At 37.9% G+C, this 21,643-nt stretch overlaps 1 long non-coding RNA gene across 1 annotated transcript in view; it reads right to left on the reverse strand.

The window, feature by feature from the left end:
* The window catches only part of LOC141578399 (uncharacterized), a 51,128-nt gene that overhangs the window by 14,400 nt on the left and 15,085 nt on the right, over positions 1 to 21,643 (reverse strand). Inside the window, exons 3-4 of the long non-coding RNA XR_012508782.1 lie at positions 14,154 to 14,339; positions 11,470 to 11,694 (exon numbers count right to left, since the gene is read on the reverse strand). This is a non-coding gene — a long non-coding RNA (uncharacterized LOC141578399). The remainder of the gene's footprint in view (positions 1 to 11,469; positions 11,695 to 14,153; positions 14,340 to 21,643) is intronic.

The raw sequence follows: 21,643 nt of genomic DNA on the forward strand, positions 1-21,643 counted from the left end.
CATAGAAAAGCACTAAATTCTTGAACTTGAGATACCTGGCTTTCTTTAGATAACAAGCAATCTTTTACTGTTCCAACAACCTGGTCTTTGTTGTAAAGCTCCTATATATCCTAGCTCCTCCTCAACCTCTTGGGAGCAGTCCCTCAGAGAGATCTGAGAGGCTGTCATCATGGCTCGAGTCGTCTCGCCAAATAAAACATAACTCTTAACCTTTAGGCTGCCCATGTATTTCAGTCAACAGTTTTGGACATCATGAAGGGACCCAGAGCAGACTTTCTCCACCTGAACTCTCCGAGTATCTGGAGCCTTGGTACCATAAGTGGCCCTTTGTGCCCATCTGCCTCCTCGGGGAGTCCAGATGAATTTGGGTGAATCTCTCTTGTTTCTCGGAAATCACATATTGTTTGATGATCCTGAGTTTTATTTGGCGGAGTTTCCAGGTAACTGGGCCTCCAGTTGAAATATACTGGGGTGAATTACCCACCCAGTGGAGACATACTGGGTGGGGCCTGGTTGAAATATAATGGGAAATACCCACCTTGCAGAGACGTCCGAAGTGGGGCTGGTGGAAACATACCAGGAAAATACTCACCCAGTGGAGACGTCCCGAGTGTGTCCAAGTTGAAGGACACTGGGTTCAGGGCTGAGTGGTTAGGTAAGAGGTTTTTCTAATGTTTTCCTCAATTTGGTTACCTCCATTGAATTTTTCAGGATAAAAGTAAAACTCTTATGAGTAACCTTTCAACTCCAAAAATGGGACCCTCCTCCTGGCTGGTAACAGCTTTCTCTGGTGACAGAGAATCTTGCAGGAGTGGTAGAGGCAAAGACTTCATGCCATAGAGTTGTCCCTGAGGGAAATCTTACTAGCAAATTTATTCTGAGAACCCGAACTTACAATGTGGAATAGAACTTTCAAAAAAAAATAAAAAACAGAAAAGAAAAGAAAAAATGACAGATTGCCAGCCTCCAACTATTACCCCAGCCAGGTTTATGTACATACAAAACTTACAGCATTAATTGGGAATTAGAAAAAAAAAAAAAAAAAACTCACTATGAAAGTAACTAACCAGGCCTGATAAAAACATTTTTTGGAATTCTGAACTTATAAAAACAAAATCCCCGTTAGGGGGAACTTAGATTTCTCTTCCTGTGTCCTTGAAATGTAAATGTTTTATCTTTCTCTGGGTGTTTTAAATGTGTGTATGTATGTATATATAAGTTTACTTTTTTCTAAAGGAAACCTTGGACTCTGCCATACAAAAGGTTCAAGTATTGTGTACATATGGTGGCCACGCAAATAAATTGGGATTCTAAGCCATTCTTTGTACCAATTGTCAGATATTTTGCCATATTAAACTTTGTTTCATCAGCCTGGACCACAAAGGCCTTTAGCTTTTGAAGAGTAAACCTTTGAATTTTATTTAGGCAACACCCCCACTCTCATGTGGAAGAGCCTCTTCATCTTATTGGTTTAAAATCACTATATATATATTATATATATATTGTATAATAATAATATATATATTATTATATATATATATATAAAATGATGCCCATATGATGGATCTTTTAATTTGGAAAAACTTTTAAATTGGTGAAAGTTGAAAGAGATCTCATTATAAACAGCTGTTTTATTGGTATCTATTAAAATCAATTTTAAAGGTAGAAAAATATATCTAATGTTTAAGCTAAGAACTTAGTGAAAAAAATAAAACTGGTTTGAAAAGCTACATTTGTGTTTTTCCTTTCCGATAAATGGTTCTAGGGATGCTAATAAAATCTTAGAATAATTAATGTTAATTAGGTTGAATAACTGGAAAAAGGATTGTTAAAAGGTCGAAAAATAAAAGATAAGGGGCTTATCCCAAGTGGATAAATATTTTTATATGGTTATTTTGAATGAGATAAATAAAATGGACATTTTTGGATTTAGGTACAAGGTTTTGATACTACACTACATAAAGTAAAAAAAAGGGCCAAAGAGATCACCTACTGCCCCCCAACATTAAAGTTCAAACAAGTCCGTTTTATTTGCCGCAGTTTAAAATATATATATATATAGACTGAAATATTTGATCAATGATTGGGACAACAGACCAATTAATCAAAGTAAAAATTGAGAAGGGTCTAAGCTCTTTGGCTGAAACTTGGGCATCCTAGAGACTTTTCTATAAAATTAGATACAATGCACAAAAAAAAAAAAAAAAAGGCTTCTGGCACTCCTTCTAGAAATAAGAATTATTGATTAAAACATAAATATAAAAATTAAAGGTATAAGATTTAATAAAATTGAGATAAAAGTTTGTAAAATTGGTATATTTAAATGGTCTTTATATAAAAGTTTTGCTTAATTATGTTGTGGGATAGATATGTTTCAATGGAAAAACGCGTCCCCTTCTTGGTGTTATAAGTCTGGGCACAAATCTGTCCCTCAGAAAATATTAATTGAACAAAGTAAAAGAAACCAACAGAGTTACATGAGCTGTCCAGTATAACGTAAAACTAAAAACTAATATTCAGTGGCTAATAAAAAAATATAATAAGAGGTTTACCCTGGGTTTAACTTATAACTCAAGAAAAAGAGACTTTACTAAATGCCTTATGCAAGCTTTGGAAAACATGATAAATTAAACCTTAAGGTTTTAAAACACGGAATTCTTTGTTTACAGCTCTTCTCACTGATAAAAAATGCCAATTAAGGAGGGAAAATTGGGTCTGGGTGACAGAGCAGTTCTCTGGGGAATTGGAAGATTGTGTCTTTGTCTTGCAGATCAGAAATGTAAATACAGCAAACAATGACCTAGGACTGAGCCTAATTAGCTCAACGAAATAAAATTTAAGGCCAAGAAATTTTTGGCATTTTAAAACTTAGAACTCAGAACTCTGATGTGTCCTTCAGACTTTGTCAAGAAATCTTAAATGTCTGTTTCATAAATAGCAAGCCTTAGTGATTTGAGCAAGCAAATTCACTTTACTCCAACTATTATTATACCTATCTTATAAGTAAGTTTTAAAGTGAAGCTATGAGATCTCTAGCTTTTGTCTGTTTATAAGACTGTGTACACATTATTGATGTGAGATATTTCTACAGCTAAAAAAAATCAAAGTCAAAGAGATCTGCTTAATTGACGTAAAAAATAGGAGCTTGAAAATTAAGTATTTTTAAAATAAAAACAGAACAAATTGACTTTCAGCGTCACGTGAACTGGAAAATATTCAATATTAAGATAATATTTGATATTGTTTAGTTTAAGAATGTTCTAATTAATATAGACATCTTTAAAGTCATCAATATTAAGTATAATGCTTTTACTGTACCTAGGTTTAATGAAAGTCAAATAAGATCCTGTTATATCTGTTGCAGATATGTCAAGAAAAAATAACAGTAATGTGGTGTGGTAAAATATTAAGTAAATTAAATGCAAATGAGATGAGAGCTTTGGGTAAATTTTTAAAATATATTTTTAAAATGTATGCTTAAGATAATCTCTAAATGTTTGGTAACTTTAAATTCTAGAGTTGTGCTAAATTAAGTCAAATGATAGGATTTTATTAAATAGCTATGCCATTTTCAGATAAAATAAGATTGAAATATGAATTACTTAACAAGTAACTTCCTCTTACAGAGAAAATAAAGGTGTTTAGAAATACTAATAAATGGATGATGCCACCCTGAAATAGTCTCTATTATTAAGGGAATGATCTCAGTATCCTAGGAAAGTAAGATAAATGTGTAAAGGAAGATATAAGAATGGAATTATATTTTGTTAATGAAAAATAGTGGATTTCTCCTGAAGCTGGTTACTTCTGAATGGAAGAGAAAATAAGGGACACACTAATATGAGTATAGAAAGCTATGGAAGGCTTGTGGAAGTGGAACCCTGAAGAAAGAGTTTCATACGTGGTCAGAATTGGCTAAGTTTAGAATCAACTTGGGCAAAGTAAATGAATCTTAGAAGTAAGCAGGTACAAGACTAGATTTGGTTTTCTCGCTGTTAAGAGGAAAAAATTTTCTTAAAATGTTAATCCACCTCAGTAACAGATTATAAAACTTCTTATACCACTTAACTGATCTGTTCTGCCATTACCTTTGACGCATTTTCTTGTTAATGAATTAGTACTACGTTACAGTGATCTATATGTTTATCTGACCAAGTGTTCTGAAATCTTTAAACAAGCTCCCCAAATATCAATTTCTAATTAAAGTTCTTTTAATCTCCAGTTAAGTTTGGGATGCTACAGAGGGCCCCTGAAACATCCCAAAGAGAGATTTTAATCTAGTAAATTTCATTTGGCATGTTAAATAACATGGTATTGTCAAATGAATAATAAATCTTCTAAGGTTATATTGTATGAGAAAATGTTATTAATATAGATATTGTAGAAATTATATGGACTCCCTAAAATTCTGGTATATCTGAAATGTTACCAGTGATAATTCTGGGTATAGTGACCAGGTTTCTTTATCGATTATAGTGTAACGGTGTTTAACCATGATTTTAAATCTTTTGTCATTTATAGACAGTTAATGGTTGTCTTCTGATGGTTTTGCAAAATGCTTGCTCTTCAAGGAGATTTACTGATTTCTAATAAATTTCAAACTATAGCAGTGAAATAAACTGGGTAAGAAATTTTAAATTTCCAATGAAAACTGTGATTAAAAGAATTAGTTACATGGGACTGAGTAAACTGGTGAATATGGTTATAATTTTTGATTTTGTTTAAAATACTACTGGCTTTTAACCTGTTTCCCAGACATAAAGAATCTCTTCTCTTTAAGCTAGCTATGATTCACAGCAATTTGATAAATTATACCTATGTAATCAGACTTGGAACAGTTATCTTTTCTCTCTATCTGATCCCTCAATAGACTAAAATCTCTTAGGTCCCCAGTGGCTCTATCAGACAAATGAGGAAGATCATCTCCTAACAGATATAGGAATCTCAAGGTATTTTAAGGATTTTAAAGAGAAAAGAATTTACCTAAATCTGTAAGGCAGAAATCCATGACAAGCCCTTGACGGGGCTTTCCTGGCCTTAGCAAACCTTATTAAACATTCTACCCTGAGACTCCTAATTAAAAGTTCCAACACAGCCAATTTAAAAAAGCTTATATGATCAAATAATCAGACAACTTGTAAAGCAATTAATCTTGACATGGCTTTATTTGAGAAAAATGAGGGTAACTTTAGAGAGAAAAAAGATTATATTTTAGTGGATATTAAATTCTAGTTTTGTTGACGTCCGTATTTACTAACACACTTCCCAACCATTCCTTGCTGTTATGTCACATTGCTGTACAGTTTAACTGAATTATTAATAGGATACTCTAGCTTTGTTTCTGAAGCTCACTAATCTATCCTTGGGTAAAGTTCCAATGCCCCATGACCTGCAGCCAGGGGATTATACAAACTGGAACAGGCATGACTTAAAGAACTGTCTCCAACCTGAATGGAAGGACCCTTTATCAGGTACTCTTAAATAGACCATACACACCAAAGCTGAAGGAAACGGACTTTCGGGTTCATTTCCTATCAGAAATAGCCCCTGCAATGCACTGGCCTATAGAGCACTGCTCACCTTAAAACAATGCCCAAATGGAGAAAAAGCTACCAGGCCAGGATGACAAGAAGACGATATCTGAGGTAGACAGCTGACCCAAGACACCGTACCAGGCCTGCATAAAAATTACTGTGATAATTTCTCCTACCTTTGATTATGAACTACTCCAATTGTTAAGTTTATGGTAAATTACCTATGTCTAGTTCTTCTGTGTTACCTTGGTGGGTTTCCCTACTCCAAGGCTCTAACTAGATAGCCCTCAGAAACGTTATTCTAAAAAGAAATTATAGTTCTGTTTAGACCTCTGTTGATCTTACAAGGTGGGAGACGTCACCTGACCAATTAATACCTGCTCTGAGACTGACCATAAATATGAACTTTCTCATAAGATCACTCAAACTCTATCAGAAACACAAGCAAAATTTTAACCCCAAAATACAACTTCCCGATTATTAAATTCTTAATCGTGACTTTATTAACGTTACTAGCTGTATTACTTGTATCCTGTCTATTTTATAAAATTGTCTGTTACATTTCCCAAAGTGTAACTAGGCCTACAAAATTGATGATGGCTAAACATCTTGAAGAAATAGAAAAAATTTATAACCCTGAATAAAGTAATTGTAATAGTGTGATTCTAGGTATGGGAATGAGCAATGAAGTGAAAACACTTCCTGGATCATAACAAACAAGTAAGACAGGTGATCCAGAGAATTTTTAGTATCAACAGGGCATCCCCGCCCCTTTTTAGTATAAAAGTGGACTGATTTCTGACTTGGGGGAGACGGTTCTCCAGCATGTCATTCAGCCATCTTCTGGGTCTGCCAGCTTTTCAAATAAAGTCACTATTCCTTGCTCCAACACCTCAATCTCCCGATTTATTGGCCTGTCATACAGCAAGCAGTACGAGTTTCGACTTGGTAACAAGATGACTGCATTGGAGGTAGTATGTCTCCACTTTTTCCTTGTTTCCAATATGTAACATGCACATCATTTATGATCTAGTGCAAATAATTCATCAAAGACAACCACAAAAAGAAACTACACTCACCTAGCAATCAACACTGAAGTCACAACCTATCAATTTTATATGCTGTTTAACAACACAACTAAAAAACCTAACATAGGGAATTGATTCCACAGAAATAAAATTATTTCTACTCCTTCAAAACCTTTTTTTCTTTTCTATTTTATTTTGTTTTGCATATTGAAAAGAAAATAAAAGACAAATCATTTTATTTCACGTATTTTGTTATAGCTACATAATATAAATACTACAAAGATATTTAAATTGCAATAAAAATTGTTCATATATTGTACAAAGATATATACACAATCAATGTGGATAAGGAAAGGAATGGATATTTACTAAAAATCCACTGCACATCCAGTCTTTTACAAGCATATCCTGGAATATAAGCTCTATGATCCAGGGGTCCCCCACCTGCATTCTCACTGTTGAGTCCCTTAGTAATCTTCTACCAAGGCACCAGCATAGAACCACGCGATCAGTATTTTAGGTATAAATGAGGAAATTAGCTCATTCAGTTCTAAAACAAAAACCCTAAAGTAAATACTGAACTTATTTACAGATAAAGAAAATTGGACACAAACAAGTACAGTTTCTTCACCAAGTTCACAAAGCTAATAACTGGTAAAGGCAAGATTTGAACTCATCTGTCTGATTCTAAAAACTAAGTTGGAAATCCCTTTCGAATGGGAAGGGTCCAGCAGCACAGCCTATCACCCTATCTTTGTTCAGATCTAGCCTTAGACAGCCTGAGACAGCACCCCATTCCTATAGAACTTGAGGGCAAATGATAACAATAAGGATTTTATATCCAGTAGTTTCTTAGGTATCATTTATATAAACTGTCAGCAGGACAGCAGAAAAACTCTGGGAAATATGAGTGGGTCCAGGGCTTTTTGCTGATTAGAAACTCAGTCTTTCAGGACAGAGTGACCTTCCCATGAGAGGCCACACGGACCTAAACTAAAGGCAGCTGAGCAATGAAAACTAGCAAGACCCTGGAACTCAAGCAAGAAGGATCCCTGCCATCTCCCGCCCTGTTGCCTCTTCATCTACGTGGACACGAAGACAGAAGACCCAGGTTCTTGTCCAAGTTACACCATCAAGGATTCTCACCCATAAAAAGTTACGACTCTATGCTGTCCTAAGTCCTTTCCAACTCAAATATGTTGACACCAATATCTCAGCAGAATGTCTATGTCTCCACAAACTCTCTTCTATAAGAATAGTTCTATGGCCACAAAGCAGAAATCCAATTAAAAACACCATGCACTAAGCAAGGTGAAAGTCTGCGTAAGAGACTTTGCTCTCACGCTCAGTGAATGAAAACTCAGAAAAATTGGTCCTTCTCCCTCAGCAAGTGGGAGGTAGGCTGATTGTGTGTGTGGGTGGGTGTGCATGTGTGTGTGTAAATCAAATACAATGACGTCTGGGATCTGTACAGATTTTTTTTATGTTACTGTCATATCATGAGGATGAGACACCCTTTAAAGTAATTTGAATCTAGTTTTCTGAGAGAGTCTCAGGATCTTTTGGTGGAGGAGGGAAAAGGAAAGGAGGAAAGAAGTAAATGAAGCAAAGGAGTAAGAATACTGCAAGGGAAAGGCAAGACATTAATTTTGTTCCTCATTGCATCACAAACAAATTACGGACTGGCTTTGCCCCGATGTCCTGTCGAGCACTGAGTTGCAGATGAAGAGGTGACAGCCCATTTCTCACTGAGCTTGTGACTGTACGTGGCATCTTATAGAAACAAATCATTTACCCTGATCAAACACTCTAGCAGCAGGCCGTAATTCTCCTATTTTGAGAGATAAGAAAATAGGAGTTCAAAGAGGGTAGATAACTTGACAAAAGTCAGAGGACCAGTAAATAAGAGAGGATGAATTCAAACTCAGATCTGAATGCAGAGTCTGATCTTCCCAATCCCAGAACTGGAAAATCCTTAACACACAGACTCCCCAGCTCCCCTTCAGTGTTCCTGGCGCCAAGCATTTCCCATGGCGATGGACTCCAGTTCTCACAGACACAGCGCTCTGTGCAGCCAATGACCTTGATCAGACCTTGATCATCTACCTGCCACGCCCACCAGGCTTCACCATACAGGTAGGAAAGCTGGCTTTCAAGTGCATACAAAGCCACCCCTGGTCTAACCTGGGATCTTCTGGGGCTTCTCCAGCCTAAAGGCAGCCATGAAAGTGCTCACAGTTTGTACATGAGCCACACTACCTCTCTCCATCTGTCTCCACACCTATACTTCTTAGCTATGACAATTTTGATAATATTGGAAACAAATATTTAAAAACACAAAAGAAAGGATCCTCGAACAATTACTTAATACTTACAATTTTAAATGATTTGTTACAAAGTGAGTATTTACAAACCGAATCTGCCTTCTAGGTGTCAGTTTAAACAGTTAAAAAATATAATAGCAAAAAATTCTCACTTACAAAATTAACAAATACATCAACAATAATCTGGAATAAACTCAAAATTAATGCCCATGTTGTACATGGAGAAAACTACAGGACTGTACTGAGGGGTAAATAAGAGGTGTGAATGTAGAGACATCAACATATTGCATGGAGGAAAACAGTTTTGTAAAGATGTAAGTTCTCCTAAAAATAATTCAAAACTTAATAAAAATCCCATGAATACTCTTATCTGACTTTTTTTTAACTTGAACAAAATATTTTAGAATTCTTCAGGAATAATAAAGTCATAATAATAGCCAAGAAAGTTTGGGATGAAAGAAAAGAACAAAAAAAATCACACTGTCAGATAATAATTAATTTTTACAATATGTAAGATATGGCGCTGGAGTAAGGAAGTAAGATTGACAGAAATATAGCATGAGCTCAAAAAGAGACTGTAGTGTACATAAGTATTTTGTGCATGTGGGATTTCAAATCAAAGAGCAAAGTATGAATTCAATAATTCTCCTGGGACAATCAGAGAATCATCTGGAAAGAACAAATTCTATTCCTGTCATAATGACCACAAAAAAATTTACAGATAGTGGTTTAAATATTAAAATACTAATAACAGCAAATACAACTCATTGCTCACATTAATTCAAGTTCTCCTCACTATAACAAGTACTATTATCATCTCCAACTTAGACATTAAATAAACCTACATAAGAGATTTATACCATTATAAGAAAGTATTTCTAAGAATAATAACAAAGATAAAACCCAAAAGGAAGACATTTACTATCTTAGGAATATTTTGAGCCACAACGAAAATAAAAAACCTACTGAACAAAATGAAAGGCAAGAAATGACAAGAAAAAGCTCTGTGATACATGTTGATGAAGACAAGTGGTTAATGTTCATAACATACAAAGAGCTGTCACAAAGCAACAAGAAGCTCCCTCACTTAAATGTGTGCAAAGGACAAAAGGGATCATTCACTTTTAAAAAGTCAGATGACTAATGAGTGAAAAATGCTCAATAACTCACTGGTCATCAAATACAAACTAAAACAATGAAAAAGCAATTTTGCTCATCATATCGGCAAATATTTGTAAAAGATATTCTAGCTAGTGTCCATCTGTGAGAGAACAAACTGTGAGCGACATTTTGGAGGACGACATGTCAATGGATATGTAAACTCTGAAAAACGTGTGTACACACAGTCTCAACTCAACTTCTAGGAATCATTTCATTTAGAAAAATAATCAGTTCAAAAGATGTACTCATCAATGCATTTACACAGCACTGTTTACAATGGTGGGATGAAAAGCTGAAGTGAAATCATATCCTGTGATAGAGAATTGGTTACATAAGTTATTCTACAGATTTTCATTCCCCACTGGAGAAGCAATTTCTAGAGTCACTTGAAAGGAGCCTGTGATGAATGTAAATATCACATCCAGGGACAAAATTTCCAGAAGCCTTAACTAAAGGAATACTCATACAAGATCACAGGTATGTTTGTACAAGAGGGATGCCAGTCAAACATCCTTTCTGAAAGTGGAAAATGGAGAAAACTTAAGGGTCCAACATCAAGAAAATGATGCGGTAAATCACGGCAAGATGTGGGCTCTGAAGGGGCCGGCGATTCAGCATTGTCCAGGGCCTTGTCCACATCACTCTCCCACCAAAGGTGTCCTTGCACAAGAGACCACACCTGCACATCAGGAGACCCCTCCATTCTATCTGAAAGGACCGGGTGAGTCTGGAGTGGGAGGACGTCTATGATATACCCGTGAGTGAATAAAGCGAGCTGCAGAACACATATAGTACGGTCTTATTTTTCAATAAAGCATATATATACACACATATACATAGATTTCTCATATACGTGTATGTATGTAGGTATGTATGTATTTATGGGTATATATATATATATGTCATAGGCATAAAGGTCATGAAATATATACACCACATTGTCAACAGCTTTTACACTCAGGAAATAAGGGGAAGGGAGTTAGGGGCCTTTAAGTACCACCACAGTTCCCTTTTCAGTATTTCAGTTAAGTATACTTGAATTTAAAAGTTTATTTAAGTCCGAAGTAAAATGGACGATGCCTCCACAAGACAGAATGCTATACTGGTCATTAAAAATCATGCCAGGGGAGATAGAATATTGCAGAAAAACATGTAATAAGCCGAATGGAAAATGGAGGTCTCCAAACAGTAAACAGGCACAGAGTGATCGCTGGTTTTTATGACAGAGGTGATACACAATGATGAAAAGAACAGAAAATAGATGTTAAAGTGTTAATTACTGTCTCTGAGTAGTGGGACAAGGATACCCTATTTTGCCCCTTTTTTCAGACTTATTATATTAAATACACATTATTTTTCATCTGAAAAAATCATTTTTAGATGTCTAGTACCATGCATTGGAGAAAATACATGAGTACTTACATAAATAAATAACTAGGAGACACCGCAGCAGCGTCACACAATGTAGAATGGGCGATCCTGAATAACAACGCACAGTTACATAAGGACCCACAAAGTGAGAGCACCTGCTGTAACAGGGCATGGCCCCCTTCTATTTGTCAGTTGTATCTTCAGGGCTGAGGCAGTTCTGAGCACGGGCAGTGTCAGTGCTGGTGTCTGGATGGATGCCACTGGAGGTGAGGGCACCTGCAAGCCGAGAGGAAGAACAGAAATCATCCTCTGCTTTTTCTGTCTTGTTTCTTTGTTACTTTTAAAGAGAGGCATAAATAAGATAAACTAAATCTTCCCTGCTGAAATTTAAGTAATGAAACATTTTTTAAAGTCTTCACAGCTTATATTCTGCCTATAACTGTCTTTACAACAAAGCATCATATTTATTACATGTTAATTAACTCAATTAACTCCCTGTTGAAGCCTATTAAAGAACATGAAATGCACTACGTGAAAGCACCACGCCTGCAGTGACTACCTCAGCTGTCTTGAAGGCAGTGCAGTCAGCCCCCACCATCCCGTGGCCCTGAGCTCCTGATGCTGCTAAGAGAGCATGCTGCCGCCTCAGATGGAGAGGAACTGTGAAAGCATTTTCTGAAGTCATCAGCACTGACAAAACATAACTGACAAATCCCAGGCTTCTTGGAGGATGTCATTTTCGGTTTCTGGCCAACACCCGTCAATGAGCAGAACCACCCCATTCCGAGCCATGGGACACACGTGGGAAGCAGTTTTGGAGAAATTTCCATGTATAGAATGTAACCAACTATACATAGAACTCTGAAAAAGGAAAAGATGAAATACTCTGATTTTGGAAGACACTCAAAATATTCTCCTAAGCCTTAGTAGCTGGAAAGGCTGGGCTTCTCCTCAGCCACTTATTTATTTCACAGCCAGTGAGCATCTCCCACACACCCTGTTTCCCTGTGTCTGCTGGGAGCCTCAGGCACACTTATGCTGTCGATCTTATAAGTCACAGGGCAGACGCGTGTCTCTCATGCCTGCCACCCTCACACAGGCTCGCCTCCTAGCCTCACTGTCTGAACTTGGCCCCATTTTCTCACCTGCTTATTTGGTATCTGTTCTTCTGTAAGCTGCCTGAAATGCTTTTTGGAACAAGTGAGAAGAATGAGTGGGTAGAGAAATGGACAGTTGGACAGGTGAGAGTTGGGCAGACAGACAGAGAGACTCCAAGAAAAGGGGAACAAAGAAAATTCCCTATGCAGAACCCTCTTCTAGTCAGGGAAGAAAACCGCCACGGAGACGTGTGAAGAGGCAGGTGGCTTAGGGCTGTTTCCTGGATTCCATGAAAAGTCCCACCAAGAGAGAGGGTAGAACTATAAAAAATAAAAGAAAAAAACATGCATGCTTGAAAAATATATCTACAATATGTACTTTCTAAAGAATAGATTCAAATCAGCAGGGCCCAATAACACAATCCTTGGGTATTTACAGAAGTGAGAATCCCATCTCCAAACCACAAGGCATCCCTTAGGAGCACTGAGAGTCTTCACGGGGCGGTCATAAAGCCGTCACCGCAAAAGCTATGCTCTCCTGCACTTACGAGGAACGAGCAGCTGTGCTAGGGCTGCCCACGTGCGTCAATTACACCCCCCAGCACCTCTACGGGGGGAACGCCTAGCGAGCCCCATCTCTGCAGGACAGAAATCTAGTCCGAGAGACGCTAAGCCGGCCTACCAGTTCTCCATCTCACAGGACTGGTCATTCCAGAGCAGGACTCGAACTAGGACCCACGTTTTTAAACACGGTTCTACCGTGATTTGTGTGCTTATTTTGTGTATAATACATTTGTTTCTGGCATGAAAGGATATTTAATAAATGATCGGTTGTCTTGTCTATCTCATTAGCTCACAATCTTTATATTTTTGAATTGTACTCTTTTCCCCTGGAGAAAGGAACGGAAAGAGCAGTGGTCAGAATGTGCTGGGGCTCCATTCTTTATCTGTTACCTCATCTCATCCAAGTCCCCAACCAGGGAGAAGGATCAAATGTCCTCCTCATCTTTAAAAGAGTGGTCTCCAGTGATGGTGACTTACTCAATTCCAAAACCAAGCCTGGGGGAAGGGCACATGCAGCAACCAGAGCAGTATCATGTGTAGGAAGGTGAAAAGACCTCAGGGGGTCACCCTGATTTAATTTCAATAGATAAAAGAATACCACACACTAAAAATACTAGCATGCAATGGATTGGTTCTTTCTTGACATCTAGCAAGTTTCCACAGCCCACATGTAACATTATCGTGAACTAGTGAAAGGAAGAGTCCACAGATAGGGAAAATCAATGCCACAGGCAGGCTGAAACCCAGGCTGGAGGAAAGGAAGAGAAAGGGCATAGTTAAGATAAGGGGAAAGTCTGGGAAAAAGATATCATCACAAGGACTCTCAAGCATCATTCAGCAATCATAAAATCATTCATTCAAGAAAGAGTTACTTAGGTCCTATTTTGTGCAAGATTTTACAGAGGGCAAAGAAAGACCGCAGCGTCCATTGTAGCAGCAAGTGTTGGGGCTATAATACAGTTCTGATTCCGGTACGTTGCACAATTTTACTCAGTATAAAGGGAAAAAATAAATAAAATAATACTATGTAAACTCTACACATTGTTGAAAAAAAATTAAAGAAGACCTAAATACCTGGACAGACACACCACGCACATTCCTGGATCAGATGACAGCGCTCTTGGAATGTCAGTGCTCCACAGAGCGATCCACATATTCAACGTGGTCTCGATCACAATCCCAGTGGGCTCCTCTGCAGTAACTGGCTAGCTGCTGCTACAATTCATATGGGAATTCGAGGGTCTCAGTAACCAAAACGTACTTGAAAAAGAAAAAAAACGTGAGAGGACTTGTAATTCTCAATTTCAAAACTTACAACTGTATCTCCAGGTGAGATTAGAGGCCATTTTAAGTTATTACTGTGTTTATCCTTATTTTATAAATTCTCTACAACGAATACAACTGTTAGAATAAGAAAAGTAAAAAGTAAAGTTTTTTAAAACATGCACAACGATTCATTCATTGGGAAAAATTTATTTTAACTATAAAGAGATAAACAAATATCTAGTGAAAAAGGACTACTTAAAAACAAGGGTGCATTTATATTTTTCATAAATTGAAAACTGAAAAGCACAAACACATCAAGTTTCTAGGGAGACATGTGAAACATATTAGTAGTTATTTTCAAAAATTCTAATTGAAGAATGAAAACTCAAGAAAGGGAAAATCGTGATTGACAGCCAACTGCAAACACATGGAGAGCAAAGGCCTAGAAATCACAGTTCCTTTAAATCTGCTACTAACTCAATAGGAGTGGAAATTCCTCCCTGAGGGGACAGTGGAATCCCATGCATAAGAAAGGATACACAGTACAAACTGCAGTAGTATTGGGAGTGAATTTCTTAGAAGAATTCTAAAGTTACAACATTGCTGAAAAACTATAAAAACACTGACAGACAGATTAAAACACACAGTCATATGTATTATATAGAAACATATGAAGTCTGCTCCCATGTTGCATAGAAATACAAACATATTTGTGCATTTATAGGCACTGATTACTTTATCTCAGATAGAATATTTCAACTAAAACAAAAAATCAATAGTACACACCTCTTGTCAAATCTACTTGATAAGTTACTCTGCTATGTAACCATAATGTGTCTAAGATACATCTAAAATTAGTGAAAAAGATCTTTGTATGGTTTCTTGAATTCTTCTCAAAATTCCAAGCTTAATTTTGAAATAGATCTGAGCAGTATTTCTATATTATCTTTTCCCTTGTGAAATGAACAACATAGTCTGTTGTCAAAATTCTGTCCTTACAATGATTCACGAGCACCGTATCCTCACAAAACTGCTGGACAGCAAGGCGCTATCCAGACACTGTGACCAAACAAATGAAACACAAGGAAGACAGTGACCCTATTCTGGAGGGCTTATAATCTGTGTCAACACCGGGTTTTCATTTGATTGGTTTGATTGGGTAGCAAGATGAAATCAATCAAGTACTTTCTTCTTTGAGCATTCTTTAAGTCATGACACTTTTCAGTGTCATGAGCAGGAAAGAGTTAAGCATGACTTGATTAGGTTAAATAGCAACAATCATCATCGGAGAGTGAGTAATAAAGAAGTTAACTGATAGCAATACTTCTGCCTACATGAGACCTAAAATAAATCTACACTGATATCCGAAAGGAAAATGAGGAGATGAGGTCACCAAAGAGAAAACAAACTAACAAGAAATCAAAAACGGAAAAACTTTTTCATTAACGATTCCAGGAAGGAGTGGAGCATGTTGGTGAAAAGCACAGATGTTGGGGACAAACATGAGGGTCTGAACACCCACAGCACTGGGTAGCTGTGACACTGATATGTCAGTGAAATTTTCTACATCTCAGTCTCCTATCCATAGACTGGGGACAACAACCGCACCCATCTCCTAGAACGGTCCTACGAATTAAGTTATTTTATATATAAAATTTTAAATAAAATACCTCAGATTTTAAATAATACCCCAAAAGCACAAGGAACAAAGAAAACAGAGATAAATTGGAGTTCCTCAAAATTTAAAACTTTGCTTCAAAGAGCACCATCCAGAAAGTGAAAAACCAATACACAGGAGAAAATTTTTTCAAATCATTTATCTCATTAGGAATTTGTATCTCCAAATGAAAAAAAAAAAAAAAAACCCTACAACTCAACAATAAAAAGGCAACTCAATTAAAAGGTGAATAAAGGATCTGAAAAGTTATTTTTCAAGGAAAATATACAAATGGCCAATAAGCACAAAGAAACGATGTTCAATATCATTAGCTCTAAGGGAAATCAAGTCAAAACCACTAGAAGAAACCACTTCACACCCACAACAATAGGTTATAATAAAAAAAAAAATAACAAGCACTAATGAGGACACAGAGGAAGCGGAGCTCGCAGCAGTTGCTGGTGAGGACGTAACACAGAGTGGCCACTTTGGTAAACAGCCTGGCAGGTCCTCAGGGAGTTGAACATTTGGTTTCTGAATGACCCAGCAATTCTGCTGTCTGGGCACACACGTAAGAGAACTGAAAACAAATGTCCACATAAAAACTCCTAAAGGAATGTTCGCGGCGACACTACTCATCACAGCCAAAAAGCAGAAACAACACAAATGCCTATCACCTGATGAATGGGTAAAGAGTGGGGCCCAGCCATACAGTGGAATATTATTCAGCAATAGCAAAGCATAGAGTACTGACCCAGGCCACAACGTGGACAAACATTGAAAACGTTACTCAGTGTGAAAGAAGTCAGTCACAATAGACGGTTCCACTTACATGAAGTGACTCGATTTAAATGAAATGTCCAGTACAGGCAAATCCACAGAGAGAGAAGAGTGGCTCATTGGGGCTGGGGGAGGATGGGGAAGATGGGAATATCTGCTTATGCATACGGGGCTTTCTGTTGGGGGGAAGAAAATGTTCTAAGATTGAATGGGATGCACAATTCTGGGCATAGAGTAAAAACCGCTGTACATTTTAATGGGTGAATTGTATTAAAATTGTTAAGAAATAAAGCACCTCGGGCCAGTACCTTCCCATAGTAAATGCAAATTGCTAAATTTTATTACAGGAAGAAGAAACTGCCCTCAGCATGAAAGCAGGAGATCAGCAAATGTGAGTTAACCGAAATTGGACAAGAGCATTTCACTTGAAACAGTTGCTGAGTGTACACGAAATATTCAGAAACAGGAAAATTAGTTTCACATCACGAAGAAGCATTCTGCTTCAAATGCAGATCAAGGATTCGGCAAGCCCAGCTGCTAGAAATGACCAGAGAAGAAACCTGGTCTGTAAAACAAGCACCAGAGCCAGCAAGGAAGTGGTGATGAGGAAAGCAGGCAGCCGAAAATCTGGAACAATTTGCTACAAATAATTTCTCCACTGAAAATTCAAAAATAAAATGAAAGTTATGTAATGCTCTGTTGACCTCACGTGAATGGGCTTCCTTCGGTTCTCGACTGTTCTGTAACCCCGATTGAGAGACTCAGGAGAATCAGCATGGCTCCTGGGAGTCCCCAAATGACTGCCCACCAGCACGCTGACCACCATCACATCTGCCAGGGTTGAATTGCAGAGAACAGACCAAATTCTGAAAGGAAATGTTGACAAGGGAAGGAAAGGCTGCAGTCAGTCCTGGGACAGAGACCCTCTGAGCAGAAGTCAGAAGGCTTCAGGTGAACTGCAGTGGCCCTTGGGCAGGAAGGGACCACGGGGGAGCTTATCTCAATTCTCTCCTCTCTCTCCCTCGGGTAGGAGAGATAAAGCCTGCATACTTCTCACCTTGAACTGTGGCATCTGGCTGGCAGAAGTCTTACCAGCATGGAATGATTATTCAAGACTCTGTGTAAAAAGTCAAGAAATCGAGAGGGAGTCGGGAGTCAACTCCACGAGCCTCTCAAATGCTCCCATATTTATTGTGTTTAATCAAAGGAAAAATTCATCAACAGTTGTGAGATAGTAAGAAGGAACTTCGGGAAAGACGGGATGAGGCAGAGATTGTAAAATCCACAATGAGTACAAAGGATTAGTGTATCTTTAGGGAAGTCATGGGGTGAGGGGAACAAGATACATTTTTAGATATCTGAATTACAAAGCAGACCACCAGACCAGCCAGGTCCTTGTTTTGGGGATAATAGGCTATCTAACAGCACACAAGCCCAGCGTTTATAGCTGAGGGCCACGGTCCTTGCTTTGCAACCAGCAGAGTGCTATCTAAAACCTCAACTATGCAAGCAAAGCATTGTCTCTGCTTTTTAAGGCAAGGAGACTGGTGTGAGGATGCACAGGCCCTTGCTTACAAAGCAGTTTCTAAGCATATTTTTTTCTTATCAAATTTCACAGGCGGCTGGGGTGTGTTACAGTTTGTTAAACCAGTCATGGGCTTTCACATGGAACCATTATGGAGGACACCCTAGGATGACAAATCCTGCCTCTGGGTCTTTTCCTGCCATCTTCAGCTACTCTAGCAGGGTCTAGGCACATCCATGAATAACGATCCTACAGAACCACCCACACTCTTAAATCCTGGTTCTTGAAACTTAATTTTAGCTCTACACAACTTAACGTAGAAAAGTTTCAGAAATAAAAGATATGATATCCCTTTTATATCTCATCATATTACTGATTTTTCTGATTGCTCTAAGCTGCTTCTACTTGGTAAAGCACATAATTCTACAGGTGAACTCAGTAATTTCCATTGGGCATATCTATCCATTTTGGGCTCGCTAACTACTATTGGTCAAATATCGATACACTTAATTGATTTATTTATTTATCAGGAGGAGAGGGAGTGTCACTCTTTTCCTCAGCCCACCCTCAACTCTTTTCTCATCAACTCAGGACTCCTGAAAACAAAACAAAGTATTTGTTTCCCTTCTACTCTTTCCACAAACACAACAGGAAACATCAGCCTGGAGAAAGAATTCAACACAAATGTTAAAACAAAAATCTACAAACCTGAAGCAACTCCATCTCCGAATCATGATACACAATGAAATGAGAGTAAGTGTGTCAGGCACAAAGCATGCGTGAGCCTGACCACCTCATTTCTATTCTTCAAAGGAAGGAAGGTTTTTGTATTTTTTTTTTATCATTCTTTGTCATTGTTTCTGAATATGCCAAAAAATAGTTTATGAAATAATTATGCACTGCAATAACTGATTTTTATTGTATCAATTATAGATGGCATTCAGAGGGGATAGGAAAACCCAGCTCTGTAAAAAATGCAAAATTTCTTCCCCTGTTAAGAACACATATACAAAATGCAACAGAGAATTCAAATTCTTGTGGAGAGGAGCAAAAGCCACAGAACAAAAGCAAAGTCATTACAATGAGTCGATTCAAAATTCACTGGACAAACATGCTCAATGCATTCAAAGAATTTTAAAGGCACACTGCAAACTATTCACTTAATGATCTGCAGGCTAGAGGAAGCATTTCCCTCTTTAACAGACAACAGAAATCAATAGGGTGCCCCAACAAACAAGGACCAAAGAACAATCAGGTTTTTAACGGTTCTCATGTATCAGCATGTTCTAAACATCAAAATCCAGAAATTTTAAACATTCATTCAAACCACAATGAAACAAGCATTTCAAAAAAAAAAAAAAAAAAAAACTAAGCACACAGATCATGTACATAGATTAATGAGCATGTCTTGTACCGCTGGAAGAAAGAACAGGCTATAGCCTTTTACTTGAAAAATAAAACAACTTTTAAAGGTAACTGCTAAAACACATTTCATCATTCAAGTTGCCTTCAAAAATCTGAGGCACTTGTTTCTGATCAGAATAGCAATTCTGAGTAATAGTATGTTACAATTCAGCGCCAGTTTGCTTTAGAAGAAAAAAGAAAAGCTACTGTTCCTCAAATCCTTCACAGAGTGTGAAGTGCCTCCCGGCCTCTTTCTCCTCCCGTTTTCTAAGCTCATGCTCCCCAACTCTTCTGAAACAAGTATGACAACCTCTTATTCCCAATATGCCAAATGACAAAAGAATATCAATTTATTTGTGTAAATATATGCCTACACCTTGAACTGGAGGAAAAAGGTATCAGAAGTCTATATGGAACTTATTTCTACTTTCCTGAAATCACACACACAAACGTTCACACAGACACAGACACATACCCCCTGGATTACTGGACACTTCAAAAGCTTAGGAATTCCAACTTCTAGAAGATAACTTTGTAGTTAGTTTAAAATACAATTCTGTCAGCTTTTGAAAGCCTTGATCATCTGATAAACCATCCAAATATCAAAGAGACCCAATTAGCCTTCTCTGTAGAATGTAATTTCCATTGATGGCAAAACAGACCCTAAGAAGTACTGGATCAAAGACTCGTGTTTATCACTACCTATGATCGTTTTTAAGCACATTAACAGATTCAGAAATGTATGTCTCAACAACATTTATTCTTATTGAAATAGCATACGTGTTCAATTGTCTATAAGTAGACTAGGCCCCATGATGGTGTTTAAGATCTATTTTGTGTATTGCAATATTTATTTTCAAGTACAGACAAGGAGGGTGTGTATTACTCAGTTGTAGAGCACCTACTTAGCATGCACAATGTCCTGGCTTCAGTCCCCAGTACCTCCAAAAAAATAAATAAAAATAAGTGCATATTTAAAAATAAGAATAAAGTTATAAAAAATACAGACTAAAAACCACTGCAATCTAGCTGCTACAATTATACTAAAAAAACAAGGGTTTCTATCAAACACTGACTATATGCCAATCACAGAGACAATCACAAACCACACCTGACAACCATCACGTGTGATTCTCAGCAAACCTACTAAGTAGACACGGATGAGCAACCCGGCACTGCGGATGAGGAGACGGATCTCGGAGGAGCCGTGGACGCTGACCGTCCTGCTCCCCGTGACACCACGTCAGCCCAGGGCAAGCGCTGACAGAGCTGCTCTAATGGGACACCCAGCTGCATGGAGCCTTGGGGCACTGGGGAGTCCCAGAAAACACTAAAAATTTTTCAGTGAAAAACCAGCTCAAATATACTACATTGTGCCACATCCTTTAAACAGGGAATATGACTGAGACTTTTTGATGCTTCCGTGTCCTTTCCGCCATCATCAATTATTTGCCCTCTCAGCGTGACCAGTGATGAACTGGACCCCATATGAAGTGCACTCAGATGGCAGAGCATTTAAAGCTGTTTTATGAAGTTTGTAAGACTCTGTCTATGCCTCACACAGGCGGTCATCCATCACTTCTCACCGGTGGGGACGTACCACCTGAAATCACTCCTTTCTCCTTTTTAAAATCCCTTCATCTAATCCAGACTTTTCAACAGCAAAGCAGCAGCTCAACCACAGTGGACAGCTTCTCACCAAATGGACTCGAACAGCCCATCGGACTACCTGGAAGCCCTTTTCTTCTATTAAGCCCACTTCCGGGTACTTCATCATTTTCTGATTGGTGGACTTGGCCACCGACTGGCCAACTCATAGAGCTCCCAGCCTCACATCCGGGGGTGGGAGAGGAACCTGCTGTTTGGAGAAATCAGTGAGGAAGGCGGACATCCTCCAGCCAGGTCTGCACGGGTAGAAGTGTGACAGTGTGC

Source organism: Camelus bactrianus, chromosome 8 (genome assembly GCF_048773025.1).
Source record: "Camelus bactrianus isolate YW-2024 breed Bactrian camel chromosome 8, ASM4877302v1, whole genome shotgun sequence".
Taxonomy (NCBI): Eukaryota; Metazoa; Chordata; class Mammalia; order Artiodactyla; family Camelidae; genus Camelus; species Camelus bactrianus.